The sequence below is a fragment of the Crinia signifera genome, chromosome 1, assembly GCF_055691185.1.
Source record: "Crinia signifera chromosome 1, ASM5569118v1, whole genome shotgun sequence".
In the NCBI taxonomy this organism is placed as follows: domain Eukaryota; kingdom Metazoa; phylum Chordata; class Amphibia; order Anura; family Myobatrachidae; genus Crinia; species Crinia signifera.
The window spans coordinates 121,610,607-121,616,606 of NC_139217.1; the positions used below are offsets into that span (position 1 = coordinate 121,610,607).

At 43.0% G+C, this 6,000-nt stretch overlaps 1 protein-coding gene across 2 annotated transcripts in view; it reads right to left on the reverse strand.

Moving 5' to 3' along the window:
- The window catches only part of FSTL5 (follistatin like 5), a 644,560-nt gene extending 639,204 nt beyond the window's left edge, over positions 1 to 5,356 (reverse strand). The window contains exon 1 of one of the 2 annotated variants that reach the window (XM_083172689.1): positions 4,918 to 5,356. The gene's annotated coding sequence lies outside the window, so the exon portion shown is untranslated. The remainder of the gene's footprint in view (positions 1 to 4,917) is intronic. The other variant, XM_083172698.1, reaches the window with a different exon arrangement.
- Positions 5,357 to 6,000: the final 644 nt, after the last annotated feature.

Sequence of the window (6,000 nt, forward strand, 5' to 3'; positions counted from 1 at the left end):
TTGCCCAGATAATAATCGTCCATATTATAGTCCCATATTATATAACTAGCATGTTATAGCTTATTAATTAAGTACGGTTGGAGGTGCTCCCCAAAGTCAGGAAAGAGCAATAACAAATACCAAAGAAAATAATACTTTGGTTGGGGCACAATACTGAGTATGACTACGTACGTGTGGTGGTCGTTATAGTAAATAAAGACCTAACTTTTAATAAATAGACATTAAAATATTGTCTAGAAGGAATATCTTATTGGCCGATATTGGCAATCAGTTATAGGACAAAATATAAACAGACAAAAAAATACTCAGTATTGTAGTCATACTCAGTATTGTAGTCATACTCAGTATTGTAGTCATACTCAGTATTGTGCCCCCAACCAGTCTTTTTTTTCTTTGGTATTTGCTTTCACACATTTTCCTGCTTCCTGAATTTCACAATTCGTTCTCTAAGCATTGCTTTATAAATAGCGCAGACACTGTTTTAAATTAAAGAAACCTCAGAAGAAATAAGTAATTTCTCTGTGGTACACCTTTTGGTAAACTGCCGTAAGCAATGATAACTAAATTTTCATAAAAAAAAAAGCTTGATGAATTATCACTGCTTCTTAAATAGACCCATAAGTGTCTTCCAGATCATGTTTGGGTAAGCTGAATAGCAATTCAATATTATTCTTGTTTTCCCTTGTTGTACAGTATGGCATATGGCATATGCCCTCCAGACCATTGAACCAGTTGTTGACAGCAAGCTTCAACTCATCATCACTTTCAAAATCTTTCCTGCCCCTGAACTCTTTGAGATTAGAGAAAAGGTGAAAACAAGTGATGGGTATTCCAGTTGTTCTTCATAAAGGTCTTGCTTTCTATACAACCGGAATCAAATAACTCCTCACTTCACTGTCAGAGGAAATTTATATTGTAGGGTTCATTTAAACAATGCACAATATTGTGAAAACAACCAAAACATCACACCAATCAGAGATCACTAATACCCCTTTTACACCAAAATCCCGGATCCGACCCATTATTCGGAACACGGTTCCTAGCCAGGTCGGATCGGAGCGTGAATAGGAAAGCGTGAATGACCAATGCCCTGTGATTGCCAAAATTATCTTTATTTGCTGGATTACCTTCATACAATACCTAAACTTAATAAGTCCAGGCCTTTCCCATACTTTACTGTTGGGATGTGGTCAGGGGTAGGGCTCAGTGTAGTGAGTGCTAGGAATTCAATACCAATCCATTATTGTTATATTAATGCATTTACTACTGTATGTACTGTTTTAATTCTTAATTGATTATCTTTAAAAAAAAAATCCAAACATAATATAATCCAACAATATTATTGTTACATGTAAGGCTTGAATGAAAACATACAGTAAAGTTACATTTACCTAACATATAATCAAAATGACATCATATCTTATAGGATTTCTAGGTCCAGGCACTAAATGGAATGGGAACATGGCATTGAAAGTAGTAATTGCTGCTGCTTGAAAAAGAATAAGACAATTCAACGCAGAACTGATGGCAGCTATATTTTTCTGTAAGGGTATAAAATAAAAGAGTACTCTCTGTGAAATATAGAGTAGCTGTCATTCCTGTGTGACATTCATTTGACTCAGCAAGTAGAGGCTGTGATAGTTTTAGATGTCAGACCTCAGCAAAATGGCAATCACCAACATAATCATGCCTTATGGGATTAATGCTCTATCACCTGTAAATAAATGAAACTACGCACTAGGCACAACCAGGCCTATGTGCATATATATGTATGTGTGTGTACATAATGTTTGTTAGTTATGTTTCCAGGAGTTCATCTGTGGAAATGCTCGTGAATGTCCTTGCCAGCAGTCAGTTTTAATTCACTTTACAAATGAGTTTGCCACGCACATGACATAGTATTCTCCTAGATCAATACGATTAGTTCAAACCTTCCTCACAAGCCAAATGCTTACAAATAGCAATTGTATAACATTTACTACTATACTGCACACAGAGAATAATAATATAATAGTAATATGTAAGCTCTCACAAGCAGGGCCCTCTCTCCTCATGTGCTTTTTCCTCTCTTAAGCCCCATGCACAGAAACGGGGACTGGGCGGGATACTGGTACAGGCAGGTGCATACACACTTGCCGGTGCCAGCAGTGAGGGAGCGGCGGTGGGGGGAATAAGAGCCATGCTGCAGCTGCTGACTTCCATAGTCTGTACATGCACGATGAGGGAGGTTTTTTTTAACAATGAGTGGGAGCGTGAATCATTAATGATATTACGTGTACACAATTGATGGGATCGTAAAAGACAATAATAATAGTAGTAGTAGTAGTAGTAGATTAAAGCCCCATACACACTAGGCGACCCCGCCGACGACAATATCGGCGGTTGCGGGAACCCAGCAGGGGGTGCAAGCAGACGGCAGGGGGAGGTGGTGGTGGGGGGAAGCGACAGCCATGTTGCCACTGCCAATGCAGCATGGCCATTGTTAACAAATACCTCCCTTGCCCGAACATGCTGAACGAGGGAGCTGGTCATCCCATAGGCGAATTTAGGAGTCTGGTTGCCCCTCCGCACAAAAAAATACTAATCATTTTTTTTGTCATTGTGCCCCCCATAGAATTGAGTGTGCCTCAAAGTATAGATTATAATGTGTCTCCCCTTCCCTATATTTAGAATATAATGTGACTCCCCCTACCTGTAGTATAGAATATAATGTCTCTCCCCTTCCCTATACAGGTTGAGTATCCCCTATCCGAAATGCTCGGGACCACGAGCATTCCGGATAGGGGAATTTTCCGGTTTTTGGAATAAATTTTTGTAGCCATACTTACCTGTCCCCTGAAGGTGTCCGGTGGTCCCTCGGTGTCCGCGCAGTCCCCGGGCGTCCACAGCAGGCCTCCGGCATCTTCTCCTGGTCTCCAGCGGTCCCAGGAATGCATTGCGCGAGTGTGCGCGCGCACCGGTGACGTCACCGGCGCGCGCGCACACTCGCGCAATGCATTCCTGGGACCGCTGGAGACCCTGGAGAAGATGCCGGAGGCCTGCTGTGGACGCCCTGGGACTTCGTAAGTATGAAAAGAGGGTTAGGGGGGGTTAAAAAAAATAAATAAATTTGAATGATTCCAAAAACCACGGTTTTTGAAATAATTCGGATAGGGGATGCACGGATAGGGGATACTCAACCTGTATTATAGAGTATAATGTGCCTCCCCCTGCCCGTAGTATAGAATATAATGTGTCTCCCCTTCCCTATATTATAGAGTATAATGTGCCTCCCCCTGCCCATAGTATAGAATATAATGTCTCTCCCCTTCCCTATATTATAGAGTATAATGTGCCTCCCCCTACCTGTAGTATAGAATATAATGTGTCTCCCCTTCCCTATATTATAGAGTATAATGTGCCTCCCCCTGCCCGTAGTATAGAATATAATGAATCTCCCCTCATTTAGTGAGATTTGGATCCCCACACTGCCTTCAAAACCCATGCATTGCCCCGTTCTAGCTGCCTTTTTCACTGCATCTTGCAGGAAAGAAGGCTGCCGTGCCAACCCCAGCAGGTGCCGCCCCTAGGCACGTGCCTAATGGGAAATCCAGCACTGGGTCATCCCGCGCATCGTTAACGATATTGAGTTTACAAACTAGAAGATAAACTGTAAGACATCTCTCAGAAAGGGCTTTCTAAAACGTATCTTTCACTTTATCTTCTAGTCACTGTGTGTATGGGGCTTTACCCAGTGTTACTGCCTTGCCCAGGGACAAATATACTTTACAAATACACCATTAACAAAACACAACTCTCTAACAACAATATATTTAAAACAGTTTCTTAGTGAAAGTCAAACTGTTGGCAATGAAATATGGATCACTTCAACTTACTGACATACAAAAGTTGCCTGTTTAGTAATATGACAGTAGATAACTGGGTATTTACACCTCTATGACCACTACAGGGCTGTTCATGGAGCTACCTACAGTATGAAAAGTCTGCATGATGGTTGCTTTGTGTGAAAAGCAATATAGCAGCTGAGATGTATACAGCATTGCAAGAAATCAGGCCAAGCAGCTATCATAAAACGTCATTATAATATACTTTGCAATCTATTTAAAGTGCAGGAGTACAGTGTACATTTCTTCATCAGCACAACACACAGACTCACACTAACACACCCACACAAACACACGCACACCCACACGCATTAACACGTTCAACTTGCTTCATGTCATTGCTTGCTCCCAGAAAGTCCATAGAGTGTAATGCAATGACATCAGGGGACTGGATTTGAATGCTCATTAAAAATGATCTCACGTCAGCAATGGCCGTCTGTTCCACAGGCACTCGTATTCTACGGGTGTTACAGGGGTAAAACTTTAAGATTCAACTTCTTGAAAAGTTTTCAGCTCTCACACACAAACACTGGCTGTTGTGAGTGAGGGATACAAGTGTGATGTTACTATCACTGATCTGCATGAGGCTGAAAGTAACTAGCAATAACAGAACAGCATGCTTCTCACCACAGTATGCACTCTGCCCTGGGAATCTGATGTACCACACTAACAAGGCTCTAACCATGCACAACAAAGTACTTCTGTAGGTGGCTGTGTTTGAAGGGGAGGGGCAGAACTTCCAAAACATCAATCTGCTTCTTTGTATACTCTGCATATAGTACATGCACTTTATATGGACTTAAGAAAAACCTTCTTCACAAGGGACTCAGCTGGAAGTGCCTGTGTTGTGCTCTAATGACAGTGGCAATGCAACAGTTTATCTTCATGGTTGAATCAGTAATATGGATCTAGGGGTGACCAGAGCCCCCCTTAGCTGGCCTATTCTGCAGCACTGACTTCTTAATTTTGGCACCTTATTATAGCCTGGGTGCAATAGAAATCACTTAGGAAGACCAGTAGAGCAGCTGATTACCTGCGTTGGGTGAAGTCTCCGAAAACACCTTGTACAGTAATCCTCTTAAAACAGATAACGTGCAGCAAATCCAAAGATGAATGAAGAAAAAACAAGATCCCAGCGAGAAGTGACGGAGCGGTGCCGGGAGCAGCACTCCCACTTAGCCAAGTTTGTGCTGTGGAGCGGCGGCTTCAGAGCGCTGAGATTCCCCGTGAGCGCAGGGCAGGAGAAGCAGCCGGGGTGGGGGCAGAGTTCAGCACCAACGGATAAGTGGACAGCGCCTGCACAGCACAACTCCTCTCCTCCAGTCTCCCAGCCAGGCTGATGCCATGGCCACTCCCTCAGCTCTGCTCACACACCTCCCCGCCCGGCTGTACACCTCCCCACCCGGCTGTACACGTCACCGCTGCCAGGGCATCGGCTGCACTCGCTTCTTCACATGCCCTACTACTGCCTCCTGGAACAAGCAGGGCAGGGCACTGGAGGAGGAGGCAGGGACATGCTGCTGCCCCTCTCATGCTGCTCCTACAGTATACACAGTGCTGGCACAGATGGGTCACTGGCAGCTACAGTATTTAAGCATTGAATACGCAGCTCTTACCACCCACATCTCTGCCATGTCTTTGTGTTTGTATGCATGATTGTATACAATTCACTATATAATTTCTTTTGTGTAGGTGTGCAGTGTGTGTTCTTTCCTGGCTTCCTCACTTTACCTGTATAAGTGCTTTCTAAAGCAACTGTGAAGTCAAATTGGTGTATTCAATAAATACAGTATGTTTTTGTTTTAATTCTACATTTACCAAGTATAGGGGTTGATACTATTAAGTGTTAAGGCCAGGGTGTAAATAGTGTTTCCCACAGCGTTTAAACACTGGCAATAGCACACGGCATTGCACCCTTCGCAGGCAACTTAGCTCAAAATAGCTTCTTGCTAACTTATGGGGCAGTGAGCACAAATTCATTGCAATTAATAGGATCAACGCCGTAATGTTAAACGTCAAGTGAGCAGTTTCCTCTTTGTGTGCACAACCACATCATTTATGTGTGACCATGTAAGATGATACAGAGCTGGAGATAAATTAGCAGGGCTGCCACTAG